Source organism: Cryptotermes secundus, unplaced genomic scaffold (genome assembly GCF_002891405.2).
Source record: "Cryptotermes secundus unplaced genomic scaffold, Csec_1.0 scaffold441, whole genome shotgun sequence".
Classification (NCBI taxonomy): domain Eukaryota; kingdom Metazoa; phylum Arthropoda; class Insecta; order Blattodea; family Kalotermitidae; genus Cryptotermes; species Cryptotermes secundus.
In genome coordinates, this window is record NW_019727400.1 from 1,037,729 (window position 1) to 1,059,229 (window position 21,501).

Sequence of the window (21,501 nt, forward strand, 5' to 3'; positions counted from 1 at the left end):
GAAATGCAGTAAAACCTGAAACGACGGAAAAGAAAAGGAAAACTGTAAGAAGAAAGCGAAGAGCAAACACGAAGAGGAAGAAGGAGAATAATTTTCGGAAACACAAGGAAGACAAGAGGAAGGAAACGAGGGTCATTCTTTGGCTTTGAAAACATAAACTTGAGTATTGAAACGCCTTGTTTCAACGCCGACCATGTACACCCCCTCCCATGAGTTTATAATTTCTCACTCGGTGACGTTGGGGTACACGAAGCTTACACTGCTGAACGTCGGTCTTAGGCATTGATAAGGTACGTACAGTAAGAGGTAAAATTTACATAGACTTTCCCCATGAGCTTCACAGATCATTAATTTATTGAACTGACGTGCACCAATGAACTAATGAGTCACCTAAGCTGGAATTTGCGAGGTAATGGAAAATTAAGTCGTTCCTGCGCTTAATTAATTAAAAACAACGCAAAGAAGACGTATGGAAGAGAATATGAATTTATCTGTGGCTCTACCTTGGCCGCTTTTTCAGTTTCTTAATCGGTATGACTCCTTGGATGGGTGATCAGCCCGTCGCAAGGCCGCTACCTACACACAGAACAACATAAGTACAGAATAAACGCATGCAGACATTCATGCCTCAAGTGGGAATCGAACCCACGATTCCACTGTTTGAGCGGGCGAAGGCAGTTTATGCGTTAGATCGCCCGGCCACTGTGATCGGCTACTCGTTTCATACGAAATTTTAAATTTGAACCCAGCTCATAACTGTCTGATAGAGTCTGTAGATCATGGAATAATAATAATAATTTCATATATTTCGAAATTATTTTTTTTAAGTTGCATGTGAAACGATTTGGAAGAGCACGCAGAATAAACAGTAAACAATTTTTCGCAATTTCTTTAACGTAAAGACATCTTCTACGATGTAATTATGTGTGGTCCGTTAAAAGCCAATCGGCGTTTCGGGGAACTCATCACCTCCATCTTCACGGTCGAAGAATAAACACAGTAAGAAACCAACATTGAGCAGATGAAAGGCAGAACTCTTCGTAACTGCCGCTGTTAGAATTTAAAATACTTTTTCAACATATTCTCCATCTATTTCAAATAGTGGAGACAGAAGCCGTAATATATTATCCCCATCTTAGTGACTATATACGGGGTTTTAATCGGTAATCGGATTTATTGAATTCCTACAACTCCTAACTACAAATAAGAATTATGCTATCACTGTTCTACGCGCTTCAGAAATCACTATAGCCGTTGTTTGGTAACGGCTTCAACGGTGAACTTTTTCCTGCCTTTGGGTTCCCGAACTGTCCCCCACCCAAGCTACTAGCTTCTCATAAGAACAGCTCACAACTGAAATTTAGCGGTTATCTCCTTATATGCAACACCTAACTTGTTCTGCTTATAACATCTCGGCACGGACCACACAGAAAACACCGTTCCTCTGTTGCTGTTTACTGTTCACTGCCTAGTAACAACCATTGTATAGTTGTTTATCTCGCGGTCGTTGCGTAGCAACAGGTCTACATGCCGTAATACGTTTTGGAAAATGGAAGAACGTTCTCTCGGCTAGAGAATTATTGATGTAGATATCAGCAATTGCATTCGTGCTGTAACTTAGTCATACGGAAGTGACGTTTATTCTGCGGGAATAATGGAATCCGATGATCATTGTCTTCCATCACGGTATGTCAGTTGCAGATTCATTATCATACGTTCGTTGATTCCATCGTGTCTTCTGTATTTAAGGGCTCAACGGGATTTTCCGTATTCTGTAATCATTTATATTGGTGCCTCTGACCTGTCAGTAACATTCTCCAATTGCTTAATTGCAATTAACAATTGCTTATTTTTAGTAATCTGCAATACATATATTTTTAAAATCCATCTCAATTTAATCACGAGCCACATAAATGCGCATTGTTCAGTGAGCCCGTGTTTGACGTCCTGGTTCGTTACCGATCTCTAGTACTGACTTTTTAAAACACATTTAGAACCACTTCATTCTGGCCTTGATGAGGTGGTTCCCGAGTTGCATGCTCGTCATGCACTCCTGGCTTAAAATGCATCAGGATTAAACCTGTGAATACCCAATGAATGAACGTTAAACTGCAGCTGTCCATCGCCAGCGCAGTGATTCTTGATTTCGAGTCCCATGGGACTCATGACCGTATTTTACTCTTTGACGGCTCTGGGAGCCTTTAGAACACTCTTTAAAGACCAAAGTCAAAGTCACATTGCGACTGACGGTCAGTCAGTCAGTAAGTCTTGGTGTCGAACCCCACCTGAGGCTCATGACAAGATATTTATTTCTGTTTGACAGTTATGGTCTTGTTTTTGTGGGGCGCCCTCTCTGACTAGACGATGGGTCTGTCTTTAATATATGCTGCTGGCCCCTTGCCAGCGCAGTCTTTCTCGGGTCCGAGTCCCTTGGGACTTGTGACCATATATTACTCTCTCAGATTTGAGACCTCCCTTTTCATCGCCTCCTACGACTCGCAGGGTTGCGGTGGAAGTATTCGACCCCGCTTCCACACGGGTTACTAACTCTCACTCACTCTCTACTCACCAAGACCGAGACAGAATAATAATAATAAGAAGTGGGGGTGGTAGTGAGAGACACTACATTGGGGGGGGGGTGAGAAACTATATCTCCGATTTTGAAGGTTCCCAGACAGTGCCCACTTGTCCTTCTGGTAAAGATAGAGCATATAATCAGTTTGTTTGCTAACGTTGAGAGGGCTATATTAGAGCGAAATTTTGATGTTAACAATGGTAGGGCTGCATGTGAGGCATGCAGTGCAGCGTGGAATTTGGGTACCAACACAGCCTTTGTTTTAGGACCGAGGAAAACCACGGAAATCCTTGGTCGAGCTGGCCGGTCGCAGGACCTTCCGGATGCAAACTGACTTCTAGCCAGCAGTCCGGCATTAAATGCGCGAACCCTAACATTAGACCCTATCTGTGCTGTTGCTTTATTTTAAAACTTTACATGTGTTTCTATATATTTTTTTTCTTCTGCATAATTTGGATGAACATCAAACATTTGTGTATCATTCTTCAAAATTATATATAAGAATTCAGTCCGTACCTCACAGGAAACATTACGTCTCCGCTACAAAGCCCAACCGGTTAATGTCGTTTAGGGAAACAGTCGCTGTTTGTTGTGAGAACCGTACGGAACATACAAATGCACTCTGTGGGTAGATGTAGGATTTCAGTATGTTAAAGTGTGTGGTACATGAAGTAACCATTGGGATTTAAAGGATTAACTCCTTGCTGTAAAATTCATCAAATCATCTTTTCAAAATATGCAATCTGATCCTAATTTAGGAATTCAAAATTCCTTGGCCCTTGTCTCGAGTGTTTCTGCATCCTGACCTATTCACATTATTGCTGCCCTCAACAATCGAAGCGCCAGGCGAAGCACGGGGACCTTCTAACAAAATTATACCCTATTTGAGATTCTCACAGTGGTAACTACAAAGATGTAACGCCGTTTATTCTGGTATAAATTCATTGATGTTCTGTGTCGAAGAGTAAACCAAGCAAGAAACCCACAGTGAGAATATTTTCTATATTATTGAATTCGACCCTGAAGACGGAGTCAGTACCTTCCTCTGAAATGTCGTGGGTTTCTAACCGATTATACGGCGTTACATACCAGAAAGTTAGAAATCCTCACAGCCTTGTTCTTCTTCCTCCCCATACTAAATATATATTTTCTCTAACATCTCCCGTGACTTTCCCCGTTTCACCTACTCTTCTGCTATGTTTTCTTGCTTCCCTAGCTCATCCTTCTGATGATTGCAAGGGTTGAACTGAACACACACCATGTGGCCTGACAGCATGAAAGTAATTCTGAAGTGGCTATTCACATGAAATGTTTTTGCTTCGTATACAGTAATTGTATAGACTGAGGGTGTTTGAGAACAGGGTGTTGAGAATATTTGGACCGAAGAGGGATGAAGTGACAGGAGGTTGGAGAAAACTGCATAATGAGGAGCTTCATAGCTTGTACTCTTCTCCAAGTGTTATTAGAATGATCAAGTCAAGGAGGATGAGGTGGGCAGGGCATGTAGCACGAATGGGAGATGCGAGGAATACATGTAGGATATCTGTGGGAAAGCCAGAAGGAAAGAGACCACTGGGAAGACCAAGGCGTAGGTGGGTGAACAATATTAAAATGGATCATAGAGAGATAGGATGGGATGGTACGGAGTGGATTGATCTGGCTCACGATAGGGACCAGTGGAGGACTCTTGTGTACACGGTAATGAACCTTCGGGTTCCATAAAATGCTGGGAAATTCTTGAGTAGCTGCAGGATTGGCGGCTCCTTCAGAAGGGCTCAGCTCCACGAGTAAGTAAGGAAGATACAGTAATTGTAGGGGCCTGGATAGCGCAGTCGGTATAGCGACTGGCTAAGGGCTGGGCGACCAAGGGGTCGGAGCTGGAGTCCCGGTAGGGTCAAGAATTCTCTATTCTCCACGTCGTCCAGACCGGCTCTGGGACCCACCCAGCCTCCTATCCAAACTGTACCGGGGGCTCTATCCCAGGGGATTAAAGCGGCAGGGGCGTGAAGCTGACCACTCACCTCCAGCTAGTGCCGAAGTCAAGAAAATGTGGCCCTATACATCCACTTCTCCATACGCCTTCATGACGTAGTGCTTAATTAGTAAAGCATAGGGACAAATTTACATTTTTACTTTATATAATAATAAGCATTGTTTCAAAGCACCACCACATGCAGACATGTTAAAAATATAATTTGTAGATATTTATGTGGCAGGCTATACGTGTTTTGCTTCACTTTGGAGATTTTTTTGTAAACTGAGCTGCTAGTATTTTTTGTTATTTAACTAGGATAAATAGGATAAATGTGAGAAATGAACAAGTGTTAATTAGAGTCGGTGAGCAGAGGAATATCCTACACGAAATAAGAAAACGGAAGGCTAATTGGATTGGTTATGTTTTACGCAGAAACTGCCTTCTAAAAGAAGTTATTGAAGGAAAGATAGAGGGGCGGATAGAAGTGACAAGAAGACGTAAGAAGATGCTGGATGACCTTGGGAACAGAAGAGGATACTGTCATTTGAAGGAGAAAGTTCTAGATCGCATTAAGTGGAGGAATTGTTTTGGAAGAGACTGTGGACCTGTCGTCTTGACAGATTACTGATGATGATGATGAAATAGCACTGAGTTAGTTAAAAATTAGTCCAGAAAGATTAGCAAGGAAGAAGATGTGGCCTATTTTAAAGTATTGGTACTGTATTTTCTTTGTGGGGCTAAGGGAAACCACTAGAATCTAATCTTGATACTTGACTTTCAGGACAATTTTGTGTACTTCATGCGAAGCTTGCGCAGTTGTTGCGAAATGCCGGTAGAAGTAAAAAACTGAGAGAAACGGGAAACTGCACGCCTGAGGGACCTCAGTTAAAGACGCGTTACACTTGCACATGACGGCTACCTGCTCTTTAGTTACGGACAGCATGCTGTGAATCCAGTGGACATCAGCTGCATAGCGGGGCAGTTGTTGAAGACTGGACAGAGTTCCGTTGCCACACGCATGGCTAGAATTTCTGTTGTAAAAACTCTCAAACGGTGTGATGGCCGGCCAACTGGGCATACAGACTATCAGTCACGCATTCAATTATTCAGTCAGTCAATCATACAAAATGTCATATATATCATATAATCAGTCAGCAGATTATTAAAACGGTCAAATATTCATTCAGCAATTAATTCAAATGTCAGGTTTTCTGTCAGCCAGTCCTTCAAATGATCAGGAACTTAGCCGGCTAACCATTCAGACGGTAATGTAGTCACTCAGTGAACCATTCGAAACAGTGAGATTTATTCAATCAACCAGTCACTTAAACATTCAGTCAGGCAGTCAGGTTATCACTCAGGCAGACAGTAATTTACTTAATCACGCAATTAGCGAGTCTCTTTCTTAATCATTTAGCCAGGTAATCAGTTATATGTACAGCTCGGAGGGTGGAACTGTGTTTTGCTTACGTATCTTAGCTTTACTTGAACACGACTAATTAGCCGTCGTTGATTCACTGTGTTTGTCAGAATACGGTGTGCAGCAGGAGCCGGGATGGCGTAATCAGTATAGCAAGTGGCTACGGGCTGGACGACTGAGGGGTCGGAATTCGAGTTCCAGTAGAGTCAAGAATTTTCTCTTCATATATCATTCAGACCGGCTCTATGGTTCACCCAACCTCCTATCCAATGGGCACCGGGTGCTCTTCCCCCAGGATAAAGCGGCTTGGGCGTGGAGCTAACCACTCACCTCCAGCTAGTGCCTAGGTCAAGAAAATGTGGATCTGTACATCCACTTCCCTATACGACTTCATGGCGCAGTGCTTAATTCGTTGAGAACAGGGACAGCCTTACCGTTTGCCTTTTACGGTGTGCAGTATATATATATCGTTCTGAAAAGCGTAGGAGCGATACAAATTCACATATTGTACCATATTTGGACCTTCATTCTTGAAACCCACCGTAGAGCAACATAACTATGCCTTCCATTATAGGACGAATATTGACACTTGCTATAGAATGGTAACGAGCCTTGAAAGCAACTTTATCATATATCGCTATGTCATTCTCTTAATCAGTTTAACAGCCGTTTGTTGGCAGAAGGAGGTGGTGTGGAGTTTACAATTTTGTTTCTGCTTCAACTCAAATGTTCGCACGAGATCCTTCTCAGGTTGTATAATGTAGTACTGCCGAAACGATTTCATTAATCACTTCAGGCGTGAAGATTTTGTAAGTAGTATTCATTAACGTGTTGCGTTCTCCAAGAAGTTATGTTTTAAGGGTGTATTCGTTAACAAAATATGAGTCCTCTACCCTTACCAAGGCACAGTTGCGCCTATGAGTTCCTTAACTGATAAGAATAAGGAGGAGTAGAAGTGAAAACAGAATAAATAATGTAAAAAAAGGATTAGGAAGTAGAGGAACACGAGAAGAATGGGGGAGGAAGAAGTGGAAGACGATAAATTGAATTATCATCCCTTATAGCATCCCCGGAGCCTAGGTACAACGACTGGCTACGTGCTGGAAGGTGTCGGAGATCGAGTCCCGGTAGTGGCAAGAATTTTCTCTTTTCCACGTCGTCCAGACAAGTTCTAGGGCCTACCCAGCGTCCTATCCAATGGGTACCGTGAACTCTTTTAACTGGCTTGAAGATGACCACTAACCTCCAACTAATGCCGAGGTCAAGAATATGTGGCTTCATACATCCGCTCCCCCATACGTCTTCATGGCGTAATGCTTAATTAGTTAAGCACAGGGACAAATTTATCTTTTGTAGCATCCACCTTTATGCATTGTTAGAGAATCCACATTAGCTGAGTCGAGTCTGAAAGAGTTAAGTTTATTTTTCGCTTGCGTAAGTAATACAGAAATACGTATGTTGAATGCTTATTTGAATGTGTAGTCAGGATAGCTCAGTCGGTATAGTGACGCAATGCGGGATGGACGGGGTTAGATTCCGGGCAGGGGAAAGATATTCTTCTCAATTCCACAGTGTCAAGACTGGCTCTGGGTCCCAACCAATCTCTTATCCAATGGGTAACTTGGGCTCTTTCCACTGGGGTAAAGCGACAGAAGCGTGAAGCTGAATTGTGGAGCTATATCTCCACTCTCCCATGTATCTTGGTGGCGTGGTGTTTAATTAAGTGTAGGGACAACTTTACTTTTTTACTTATTTTATACAAATAATTTGAAATTATAGACATACAAATTTTGGGGGAAATTAGAATGCGAGGGTAAGATACGGATGAAACTTGTTCAGGAACCCAGTAATCAATGAACGTGAAACATTTTGTAATTTGTCATTTCCTTGGCACCACAGCCCCAGTGGGCCTAGGCCTACCTCCATGAACTTCTCCGTTCACTTCGGTTTTTCTAGATCTTACACATTCGGTAGGACTCCTAGGGCGGGTGATTAGCTCTTCGCAAGGCCTCTACCTGTACACACACACACACACACACACACACAAATTAAACATCAATGCCCTGAGTGGGATTCAAACCCACGATCCCGGTTTCCAAGAGAGCGAAGACAGTACATGCCTTAGACCGCTCGGCTACCGTGACGAATGTGAAACAACGTCATTAAATAACCAAGAAATCTATCTTAAATAAGGTCTTTAATTAACCCAAGTATTATTTACGTTTCACGTTGGGTTATTTGAATTTTGTCTTTCGATGCTACAAACCTCCGCAGTAGATAGAGCGTAGTTAAATAACGTACGGATCGAAAAGACGGGCGGCTGTTGCGCCTGCCCGGCGAACACAGTATGGAGTATATAAAGGTTTGCGGGTACCGAGACGCTCACAGCTTGTCCGTTAGCTCTGTGGGTTGTAGCATCACAGTGGTATCGCGGCGCTTAGCGCAAGTCAGCTGGAGTCCGGTGTGTGTGCGTGTGAAACAGTGGCTCGCGGACCCGCTCTGGTTTCTCTTCTGTCGAAAATAATATTTGGGTTTTCATGTCACGTATCCTTTCCAATATTTTTACAATAACAGGATAACTATGCAGAAACTACTAAATTAACGCTGATATTAGGATTTTTTATGGCTTCGATTTCGTAAGTCAACAATAAAATCATTTGACCCCGTGTCCGAAAGAACGTAAAGTGCAAACGTACTCATAATGTCAGTATTTATAAATAAATGAATTAAACACTAAATGAATCAATTTTTACATTAATATGATATTGCGAGAAGTGAAATTATGAAGTGTTGTTTAAAGCTTTCCCTGGGTTTATGATCGTTACATGTTTCTGATGTAAATCAACAGATTTGGGCCTTTCATCAGGACACTAAACAGATGTTGTCATTTCTGGGCTTGCTGTAACTACGATCGTAAATTAGGTGGTATCCACAAAGAAACAATGTAGTAATTTTGTTTAGAAAATTAAATTCCTAACACAAAGACGTAAAAAATAATTCATTTCAATGAACACAGCATTCATGTACTTATTTGTTCGTAATTTGAATGACGGACTTTCTAATTGTGCGGTGTACAGTCAGCATATAATACTTACATTATCAAATTTACAGACACTTGTAACAAATACATACAAAAATATCTGAAGTGTTTTTTTGTCGAGTAAGGACAGTGAAAGGGACAAACTTGCGCAAGGAAGAGCTGTATATTTTTTGTAACAATAACTGTATATATTTTAATCTCTTATATTTAAAATAATTAGTAATATACGTTTTTAACCAATTTAAAACTTTGCACCGCTGAAAGAAAGACATCGTGAAGAATGCCTTCAACAAACACCTTCTGACATTAGCCCACCATTTCGTCAGTGAACAGTGTTTCTGAAGTAGTAATATATATATTGCTGAAGGATGTTACTGGAAGGAGGTTAATTTATTTGACTGATGAGAGCAGTTCTATGATTACAGTGGCTGAGCGGCATACTGATAATTACAGTTTAGTGGTGATATTTGTCTGATTCTTCAAACTAACAGTTTGGTTCACAAAAGCAAAGAGTGTTGTTATAATTAAATTCTGAATTATGAGCAAGAATTATTTTCTATGTTCTACATCAACCATCTGGCTTAACTAAATAAGGTGATTTTATTTAATACAAGTATCTTTCCATCTTGATAACAGATTATAATTAATTATTACGAAACAATTTAGTAATTTATATACTACATGTTAGTGACTCGGTGTTGCTTCGCAGGCTGATACTTGGTGTATTGACGTCGATTAAAAATATATTTAAGTTACGAATTTGGCATATCAGAACTTTGTAATTATTAAATTTTAAAATAATGCTTCATGTTATTAAACACTATGAAACTCTGGTTTCAGACCCTTAATGTTTTCTTTTTTGATTGTTTCAAATTTTAATTATTAATTTTATTACGAACTTTTTATGAGAACTTTTTAACGAACTGTATTTTGGTGACTGGTTATTAATTTTCTAGAGTAGGTGCTTGTTTCTTACCGCTGTTTGATCCGTATTTACCATAAACTTTGTTAACAAGAACTTGGTTAACAGATGGTACTGAATTATAAAAGGACACTCGACATGAGATAAAAAACTTTATATAAATTACGAACATTAAGGACTTAGAACTTTTAACCAAACCTTAATCTGCAGTAAGTCCCAGTGTATTTGAAGACCTACGCCATACTTCCATCGTCTGTTTTTCCACGAAGAAGTGACGTCACACGGTAAATTAAATCCCTTATGGTTAAGCCAACAGTAGCTGTAGTGCATTTCTGTGCAAAAGTGCCGCTTATGTATGTCACTTGAGGGAAGTGAAGTGTTTTCCGATGGAGTTCATAGGGTTGGGGTGATACACAAGCAGATGGACATCAAGTGGTTACCTTGTTATCAGTGAATACGTGAAAACTGTGCTACCTCAGTGGGTATATATCAGATAATAACTTCCGCTGAAACACGCTGAATAAATATTGACACGAACTCAGGTCATGCATCTGGACGTTTTGTGTTCCTGTGTCAATCAGCTGGACTTTATTGAAGAAAAGAGATGATTGATGTGTCAGACTTTGACTTAGATTTTACGTAATTTCATATCGATTGATGCTTTAAATATTTAACGTTAATTATTTATGTAACTGCTTTAATATTATTAACCATACATTAATGGCATTGATGTTTTAATGTCATAAAATATATGGTACGAATTGCATAAAAATGCAATTTATTCTACAAGATAATTCAAGTGGAACTTAAAGTGTTTGTGCCTTTACATTTTCATACCCTCATAAGACTTACTAAAGACAGAAGTATTAATACAGTTTCCATAACAACTAGATATACTGCAAACGCCACTTGAATGTATGAAAAGAAAATAAGGCTTGAAATCAAATATGGAAATAAGAACAACTTAATACTTTTTTTAATATTGTGATGCTGCGTAGGTTACGTACAAATTCAGAATCATTAACGTAAGCAGATGACATTTTATTATTCGGTTCGTTAAGGGTTTTCTTCAGTGACGAAGATAATAATAAGAATTTTCATATGAGCTGTTTGCTTTAGTACATCAAGGGATTCTCATGAAGGTACCAGGAGCAACACGGACATAACATCTAAAATTTTATAAGGTAAGAAACAGCCGCCGGTCACGGTAGCCGAGCGGTCTAAGGCATGTACCGTGTTCGCTCGCTTGGAAACCGGGATCGTGGGTTCGAATCCCACTCAGTGCATGGATGTTTAGTTTGTGTTCGTGCGTATTTCTGTGTTTGTGTACAGGTAGAGGCCTTGCGACGGCTGATCACCCGCCCAAGGAGTCCTACCGAATGTATAAGATCTAGAAAAATCGAAGTGAGCGGAGAAGTTCATGGAGGTAGGCCTAGGCTAGTTCCAAGATTAGTGGGTCCATTGTCCCCACGGCATGGCGCGTCCTCTGGTTGCGTGTGTAGAAGAGACGGCCTCTGAACACGGAGAGTAATTTGATATGTTGAATAATCAAGCGCCCGCTTCTCGGATAACTGTTTCTCAGAAACCAAAGAGAAATTAACACGGCAAAATTACTTAATGAGGAGCTTCAAACTTACAGCGAGCATTTTGTTATTGTGGTGAAGGTCTGTACTTGTAATCAGCGGGTTCTTTGTTCGAGGATCGGTCGAGACACTTGATATCAGGATTGAAGTGTTTCGTGATTGTGTTCTCAGTTTCTGAAGCCCAATACTGGGGTTGTACCTCGAATAGGCCACGACCGTTATCTCCAAAACCTTTACAATCCACTATTTAACAATCATTCTACCATTTGACAGTACAGAGCTGAGAATACTGACAAATTCCTTTCTGTATAAGAATTATTTCTTTAATGTTGAGGAAATCTGTCTAGAAAACCGAGATTAACGGCCATTGGGATCCATTGCGCTGACCACGTGACACCCTCTATCCGCAAATTTGGCATTAACTTTGCCGACAAGTGGCGGTTGCTCGGTTGGTATAGTTCGCTTGCGGACTACAGGCCACGGAATTTGTTTCTGTTGTTTAATGTTGAGGAAATAACACGTCATAAAGTAATTGTAATGGGTGAATGGGTTCATAAATCTTAACGTTACAACAATAGACACTTGTCTGAGTAACAATACCATAAGTACAATTACAAAACAAATGCATCTGAGACATGATTGTTTATTTCCGCTGTCAATGTCCTATCTTGTAATTGGTTTTTACTTGCTTTTTTCACGTCATAAAATAGGGCTTATAGATTATTTTACCCCCATTATTGCTGTATTGACCCCCAACCAGCTTCTCAGAAATTGCTGACAATCAAAACAAATTCCGTGGGTTTAGACCGCAAGCGAACTATACCGACCGAGCGACCGCCGCTTGTCAGCGAAGTTGGTGCCATCTTTAGCGGATAGAGGGTGTCGCGTGGTCAGCGGAACGAATCCCCACGGCCATTAATTTCGGTTTTCTAGACCGGAACCGCTACATTTCTAATCAAGGAGCTCAGTTATCCTCATGAGGCTGAGTGGACCCCGTTCCAGAGCCACAACTCAGAAAATCTGGTAGTGCCGGGAATCGAATCCGGACCTCTGGATCTGTTGCCATGAACTCTGACCATTAGACCACAGAGGCGGTCCAGAAATGGCTGTCTTACTATTAAATCTTTCAATTATTTGGCTTCGCCACAATTCATCTGATCTGATATAACAATGGGAGATAATTCTGGCAGGTTGTTACTCCCATTGACAGTTATCACAAATTCTAACTGTATTACGCGATAAATATCGGAATTCTCTTTGACAATTCAACGGGAAATTTGGACAGTTTTCATCGCCAACTCCGGTTTCCACGGATATTCATCCCATTAATTCACTTTTACGCATCGTAAACCTTGATGGCAATTCTGATTTCACGATTTCGCTGAATATGCGCCCTATGAACTGTCTGCAAAATTGTGCAAAAATTCGCATAGTAAAAAACATTATAGAGATATGTAAGGTTTGAGGTTTTCACGCCGGTGATTGTGATGAATTCCTTATTCTGGGATGTGGCGTCGTGTAGATCTTGTGTGAACCGACGTTTCGGAGGAACGTATCGCCTCCATCTTCAGGGTAGAAATATCCTCGAGCGATGAACCAGCTTGAGCAGGTGAGCCACATCCCAGGAGATGGCATTCTTCATTTTAGAAGTAATCTTTATGTCTTCCTCCGCTTGAACACTTGTATCGTAGGTTCGAATCCCACTCGAGGCATTTATGTCTGCCTGTGTTGTCCTGTGTGTAGGTAGCGGCCTCTCTACGGGCTGTCCCCTCGTCCTATAACAGCCATAATTTCAAAAATAATTCTGCATGGGAATAGGTCAGGGAGTTTCATCCATCAAGGAAGTAGAAGAAGGTATTTATCAATGAAGTCAATAAGGGTGGAGCTATACCTCCACTCTCCCAATATGTCTTCATGGCATAGTGTTCAATTAATTATGAACAGTGGCAACTTTATCTTTATTAACGATGACACTGTAATACCTACCTAATCACTGCCATATATTTAAAAAATAAATGTTTAAATGTGTTATTTTGTATTTGGGTTTCCGTTGAAAGGACGTAACACTTAGAAGACTAAATTATGATAAACACTTCCCTACTTAGACTAATTATATATAGATTTCCGGCGGTTATGGGCGAAGTGTCAGCAAATTACAACTTCCTCATTTGCTCCTTGATGACATGTCGAGTTCCTTACAATAGACTGACCAATATTATACTTCACATAATGACAATCGATTAGAATAAGAGTGTCATTACTCTCACATTGTCAGTATTTCTCTTATGGCCAGTTACATTTATTTTCGAAGCAACTGCTTGCTGAGAGCGGCTCGAGAAAATTCAGTAGATAATGAATTGTTGTAGATATGCAAACTCTTCTTCACTAACTGGTTATATTTTATTGATATACATATTAAAATCGTCCCTGTACTGAAATATTTAAGCAGTATATCTTGAAGATGGATTGGGGAGTGGAGGTACAGCGCCACTATTCTTGACCTCAGAGTTAGGCAGAGGTGAGTGGTCAGTTTCGCACACTGGCCGCTTTATACCCCGGGAAAAGAGCCCACGGTATTTATTGGATAGGAAGTTGGGTGGACCCCAGAACCGGCCTGGACTCTGTGGAGAAGAAAGAAATCTTGCACAGCCAGGAATCGAACCCGGACTCTCCATCCCGTAACTCGTAACTATACCGACTGAGTTGTCCCGTGGCATACTTTCGTGACGACATAGAAACCAGCGGGCCCGTTTTAAATGAGCTGGAAAATGCTCGTTTTTTTTTCTTAATATTCTCATTTCGTGGGATACGAAGATTCATTACAGCATTCACAAAATCCCGCCCGTGATTCCAATCCTGAGCCAGATCGAAGCTTGACATGTAATTCGATTTATCGATAAAGGAACGGCGTATGTCCGAGTATTAGGGAGAGGTCGTGGAACCGCCGCATTGCATGCCGGGCTGTTGGCTAGAAGTCGGTATGCTTCCGGAAGCCCCTGCGGTCGGCGAAATGTACGCAGATTTTCCTGGTTTTACTCTGCTTTTAATCAAATTCTGAGATGGTTTCCAGGTTGCAAGTTGATACTGCGCGCTTCTCACGTAGGCCTCCCAATTTAAAGGAATCAAAATGAAACCATTTGCACTGAAGATCCTCAAATAGCATTTCCGAAATTATAAAAAAACTCTGGAATAAGCAGAGAATCAAAATTCCGTGACCCTACTGTCTAGCCACTACATGTGATCATTTCAACTCTTTAATTTTGAAACTAGTCTTGCTACAGTGACGAGCGGGCGAAGCCTGGGAATATTCTAAAAAACGATACTCTTTCTGTCTCCATGTAATGATATATTTTTCACTTCTCCCACTACTTTCCCTTTCACCAACTTTCTCTACTACACTTTCTCCTGCTCGCTTTCTCGCGCACAGGCATGGAAAGGGTTAACTGAGCCCTGGATGTACCAATGAGCTCTCCCCTGCCACTTGCGGGTGCAGTAAATACGAAGAGTAAATATGCTTTCTAGGTACCAACATTTGCATTTCAATAAAACTACAGCCTCAATACGTTAATCGGTGTAGCGACGGGCTACGTACTGAACGAGCGGGGTTCGGTTCCCAGTAAGGATAAGATATTCTTCTCTATTCCGCAACGTCCAGACTGGCTCTGGGACCTCCCAGACTCCCATCCAGTGGGTTCCGTGAACTCCTTTCTCGGGGTTAAAGCGGTTCCACTCCCCCGTACATCTTCATAGCGCGGTTCTTAATTAATTAAGAACAGGGACATCTCAACATTTCTTTATCTTCAGTTGTTTATTTACGCTTTAATATCACCAGATCCGAGGTAAACTTTTTAGTTAACGGTAATGCTGGATAATTCATTTAAGATCTGAGGTTTTCATGGCGGTGATCATGAAGAATGTCGTCTTCTGGGATGTGGCTCCATGTAGATCTTGTGTGAACCGACGTTTCGGTGCAGAAGCGTACGCAGTAATAGAGGGCGCATAATGACTCAGAATTAGCCGAAAGTTGACATAGAGTATTTGCACTTTAAAGCACCTGCAGCGTGATGGCTGTAAATAATTGTATTCTCTCTTTCTTTGCAGGTGAGTATAGAAATTGTTTCGCTTTGGGACTCCAATATCGAGGAAATCATCTATACGGTAATGTAAGGTTTCAGAATAATTTATTCTTATATTTTATTCTGAACAAATGTGAAAGGGATAAGACATACTCCATGGAGTACATGTATTTTCAAAATGTTTATGATTGAAGGGAACGAGTTCACTCAGCCTCGTGAGGATAACTGAGGAACTATTTCAAGGAAATAGCGACTCCGGTCTAGAAAACCGAGATTAATGGCCGTAGGGATTCTTTGCGCTGACCACGCGACAGCTCTCTATCCGCTAATGTCGGCACTAACTTTGTCGACAAGCGGCGGTCGCTCGGACGGTATAGTTCGCTTGCGGACTAAAACCACGGAGGTTTTTATGATTGAAGGAAGTATGTTGATTTCATTGAAGCAGAAATTCCAATGTCCAATATAAACAGTTTTCAATAAACTGACACATGAAACGGTAGATGTAACATATGCAATTGAAACAGTATTTTAAATAGCTAACTCAATGGATTATAGTCCTTCGTAAGAAGCTAACAGCTGCTGATCTAGTCAAGAATTCTTCAAGTTTTTATAGGAAACTAAAGTTTATTGTAGTGTTTACAAGAACCTGCCACTGGTCCTTATCCGTTTCACAGTCATTCGCTCTGTTCTTTCTTAATCCATTCTAGTAATATCCTACCATCTGTGACTAAGTCTTCTAAGTGGCCTCTTTCCTTCATATTTTGCTATACAGTCTTGATATGCAACCTTATGCGTTAAATCAGCACTAACACAATTTTGCGAGATTGCAAGAACGGTAACAGCATGATGGCATGTTATAGTGTAGATGACACCTAGGAGGTGCTGCCATCTGGGAGACGGCTGAATAATGATGCATAATTGCAGCAGAGGGCCGTCACGGTCTTCCATGAAGTTACAATTTGTAGGTGGATAATGTGAGTTGCGGCAGAAGCTGGGCTCAAAGAGAGTGGAGATAGGGTAAAGCTCGTTAAGGCGAGTTTGGCAATTGTAACCTACATCACGAGTTTGTGTGAAATTACAGAAGTTTCCCCAATAAGTAAGCAAGGCGTGTTGCGTAATTAACCGCAGGGGCAAATTTTATCTTCTGATGTTGACTCAGCTCTAGGATCCTTACACAAGGTGGATATGGACCATATTTTCGACGTTTCAGAGGTATCGCTGCCTCCATTTTCATGATCAAAATGTGTAGGTTGCGTGATTATAGGTATACACACACAAACCCATCCACTTTACTAACTCCCACCCTGAAGACAGAGGTAGCATATATCTTCGAAACGACGACAAAAACACTGCTGGATCCACGCTATGTAAAGGTACCTTTATTTTTACCTACCCGCCTTTGTTCCTGTCATATATCTCTTATGTCTTTTCCCCTCTTCTGTCTCCTTTTCTACTTCTCTTACTTCTCATTTCGTCTTTCTTTTTATTTTTCTGTTCCTCCTAACTCTTTTTTTTTACCTTCTAGTTCTTACCTATTCTCCTTTCATTTATCATCTTTTTAATTTCTCGGTCTCTACTTCTGATTCTCTTTCTCCTTCCTTGTTCCTTCTTTTTATTCTTTTACCCTTCTATTCCTCCTTCTCCCCCTTCTCAATTCCTCTGATTATTACATATTCTCTTTTGATCCTCATTTATTTACACATTTTATCCTTCTCTTCTGCTTCTCTTTACCCTCCTTCATTCTATTCTTCTCTTCCCCGCCTCCTCTTTATTTTTTAATCAAATTTTTATCTATTCTCTTTTGCTTCTCTCATTCAACCTCTTATTTCCTCCGTCTTCTTCCTCTGTTATTCCTTCCATCTCTTTTATTCTTATTTACTCTGCTACTCCTTCGTCTGCCCTTCTCCATTCCTCTAATTATTACATATTCTCTTCTGCTCCTCATTTATTTATCCTTTTATCCTTCTTCTCCTCTGGTTCTCTTCATCCTCCTCCTTCGTTCTATTCTTCTCTTCCCTGCCTCCTCTTTATTTTTAATCTAACTTTTATCTATTCTTTTTGGTTCTCTCATTCAATCTCTTATTTCCTCCGTCTTCTCCCTCTGCTGTTCCTCCCGTCTCCTTTATTCTTACTAATCGTAATATTTTCCTCCTTCAACCCTCTTACACGCAGAGTTGTGTCCAACTCTGCGTGTTATGTCTGTGTGTTGTGTCCTCTGGTTCTCTTCATCCTCCTCCTTCGTTCTATTCTTCTCTTCCCTGCCTCCTCTTTATTTTTAATCTAACTTTTATCTATTCTTTTTGGTTCTCTCATTCAATCTCTTATTTCCTCCGTCTTCTCCCTCTGCTGTTCCTCCCGTCTCCTTTATTCTTACTAATCGTAATATTTTCCTCCTTCAACCCTCTTACACGCAGAGTTGTGTCCAAGAAAAGAGCGATTAATTTTCGTGGGCGAGAGGCGGACGAGGTGGACACGGAGCTGCCGCCTTGCTGCATTGCAGGCTGGGGACTGCTGCCAAGTTCTCGTGTGATTCAGTGATCACTCTGCAGCATCTTCAGCTGCATACCATAATTTTACTGGGGCCTTAGGGAAACGTCTTCTACACCAGCGCCCCGCAACCCCATGTGTCACATTAAGGCATCAAGAGGGCCATGGGCTTTTATAACAATTTGTATTGTGACGCACATGACTATTGCTAGGCAACGGCTGGGTAAACACTACCGAAGTTACTCTCTGAACAATAGAAGGACAACCGTTGTTACATAACGCACCGATAAACAGGTATTCTTAAGAAAGCGTTTCCCATGGTGTCCGTGCCGAGAAATTAAAGAAAGGCACGGAATGGAGTACAACGGAGTATGAGAACGAGAATTGAAGGAGTACAAAGGAGTACAACGGAGCTAGCCTGCGGAAAGAAGACATTATGTGTGCTGTAATTACAGAGAGACTTATAAATCTGTTGCCAGGATGCGACTAGTGACGAGTGAGAAGACATAGCGTATCCTCGTGATTTGTGCAGTGGGTGGATTAACGATTAAGATTGAGTGTACAAGAATATGTTAATAAATCCGATCATCCAATCAAGAACCCGTTATTATTAGTCACGGAGAAATAAAAACGTGGTAATATAATTAGATCTATAGAGTGCGCAAAATGGAAGTGATAAATCTCACGATTACAGAGAATTTATATGTGTAAATAAGGTTTATAAATGAAGCGATGATTTTCTCACATGAACGCCAAATATTTGCTTAACCGTATCACAAGACGAGGCACAAATATTTTGAAGACACTTATCCTAAGGCATATAGATACCTGTATACTGGGAATAGGTGATTACCTCTGAACTACATCCATTACAACTACTCGTCTCTGTGTACAGCATCTTTTAGTTGCTTCGCACCTTACAAACACCTTTTGTATGCACTTCCCATGCTAGTCTTGCAAAAGGTATCTCCTGGAACCGATAAACAAGAACTTTCAATATTCTAGGGCCAACAATAGCTTTTGTGCTTTTGGAAACTATTGTTGCTTGCACGGTAATGATTGTGTGATATCTCGCTTCTCTGTTCCCGGTAACGTAATATTAATCGATCATTGCATCTTTCGGACGGACATACGCGTCTGTGCGAAAGGGGTTCTCATTTATCATGACATGAAATTTCATGAAACTGTCATATAAATGTGATTTTAGGTTATGTGAAGACCCTCTCCACGTCTCATGCACTCTGTTCTAACCAACATCAGTGTTTCCTTCTTCTATTTTCCTTCGGTGCTCTTTTGTTTTATTATTCTCCTCTTTTCCTCTTTTTATTCTTTCTCTCTTCTTGTACATTTTGTTATTTTTCTTCTCTTCAGCTTTTCATACAATTGTCTTCTTATCCTTCTTTCTGCAGTCAAAGCATAGCCGTCTGAATTATCAATACCGTCCAAAGAGTCCTAGTTTTCGCCCTGTACGTTTATAATTTTGTGGCATATTTGCTGAAGGCAAGAAATTTGGAGCCAGGAGAAACTTTCATTGCCAGGGAGCACGGTATTGCCACGTGACTCGGCGTTTTCTATGCGATCCGTGCCGCGTTCTCACAGCAACAGGGTTGCACGCAACAAGAGAGGAAGTGTTGGAAGCAGTGTTTTCTATGCGATCTGCGCCGCGTTCTCACAGCGACAGAGTTGCACGCAACAATAGAGGAAGTGTTGGAAGCAGTGTTTTCTATGCGATGCGCGCCACGTTCTCACAGCAACAGGGTTGCACGCAACAATAGAGGAAGTGTTGGAAGCGGTGTTTTCTATGCGATCCGCGTCGAGGCTAAGTAATGAGTCAGTCTGACAGCTCGTGACTGCATTTCACAGATCACTATCGCACACAGACTAGTGTCTTCAGTCACGTTGCTTGGCAGTTGCTTTAATGGCGGACGTTACTCTGCTTGCTGGCTCACGTCCTCACAGTTTGGCCACTGCTGGCTCACGTCCTCACAGTTTGGCCACTGCTGGCTCACGTCCTCACAGTTTGGCCACTGCTGGCTCACGTCCTCACAGTTTGGCCACTGCTGGCTCAAGATGGTACTTTCTTCAGCTGCTAAAGTTTTGTGACACGAATCGTAATTCTTTAACAGACCATAATAAGTTATTGACTTATTTATTTTTAAAATTTAAATGTTTAATTCTGTGCTATTTGTTGTCCATTTATTTCGTAGTAAAAAAAAAGACAATTACAGAGCAGTATGGGATTAAATGTTCAAAAAGAAATTCTAGGAAGAAGTAATTCCCTACTACACCAGAAGGTGTTTTCAATCCGTTGCCTAGCAACAATAATGGATATACCATAGACATACAGACTGATGGGTGGGATTTGTGAAGTGAGCCATTGAGGTGGACATAGGTGCCATGATGTGTATACCAAATTTCATAAAGTTTTGTACAGGAATTCAAAAGTTAATACGGATAGAAGGGACACAGACAGCAAGGTAATCTCATATGCCTACTTTCGCTTTTTCAAAATAAGGAAAGTAGGCTAAAAATATGGTCAGAACCTTGAGCTCCAGGACCGCAACCCTATACGTTCCACGTTTTATTAAGCTCAATTTACGCACTAAGTCTTAAGTCCGAGATATGACTATGAGACGCTCCTCAAAATCAGATGTATATTTGTCAGCCGACCGACTTTGTATACCAGCGTGTCCCTATTAGTAGATTCTGACATCAAAGTTTTCAAATTACTAAACGAATATATACGTATATGTTCATTTGTAGCGAACAAGTGACGGATCGAAGTGTAGAACAAAGACACTGATTGGTGCGCGGGCTGGTTGCCCGTAGCTCCATCAAAGACGGTGGACGTGAAATGTCACGGGGGGAGAAAAAAGTATCCTTTTATATTTTCTGAACATCGCTTCATTATTCATTTCAATATTTTGCTGGAAACGTAACGAATTGCAACTGTGTCACCGTGACCCCTCTTTTTCTGTTTGTGTCACAGTTCCATCTTTCGGATGCTTTTGTTCCCGGTAACGGAAGTAAAACTTCTTACAAGGACGTGCAAACGACATACAGATTAATGAAACTTCTTACGTAATATTTTATTCAGTTTCAGTCTCACAATATATTGTCACGTATCCCGGGGTTTGCGTGGCTAATAAGACGGGTTTTGGATTTGATGACCGAATTTGCTGGACCTTTATACAATTGGTTACAACAATTCACAAATCGCTATCTGACACGCTGTCATCTTCTTCGACTGGACACTTCACGGGAACTGTTCTGACTTCCAGTTGAACTCCGTCCTACTCCTTTGTAGTTAAAGTCAGTTGCGACTGACGGTCAGTCAGTCAGTCTTATGACCAGACATTTATTATTCTTTGACAGTTACGATCTTATTATTAAGGGGTGCCCTCTCTGACGAGAGGACGGGTC

At 41.1% G+C, this 21,501-nt stretch overlaps 1 protein-coding gene across 12 annotated transcripts in view; it reads left to right on the plus strand.

Annotated features, from left to right (window-relative positions):
• The window catches only part of LOC111864695 (neuropeptide F receptor), a 221,363-nt gene that overhangs the window by 63,452 nt on the left and 136,410 nt on the right, over positions 1-21,501 (plus strand). Inside the window, exon 1 of one of the 12 annotated variants that reach the window (XM_033751543.1) lies at positions 8,384-11,116. The exons of 10 other annotated variants lie outside the window; for them this stretch is intronic. The gene's annotated coding sequence lies outside the window, so the exon portion shown is untranslated. Of the gene's footprint in view, positions 1-8,383; positions 11,117-21,501 lie in introns of those variants that run through there. One more of the 12 variants, XM_033751544.1, reaches the window with a different exon arrangement.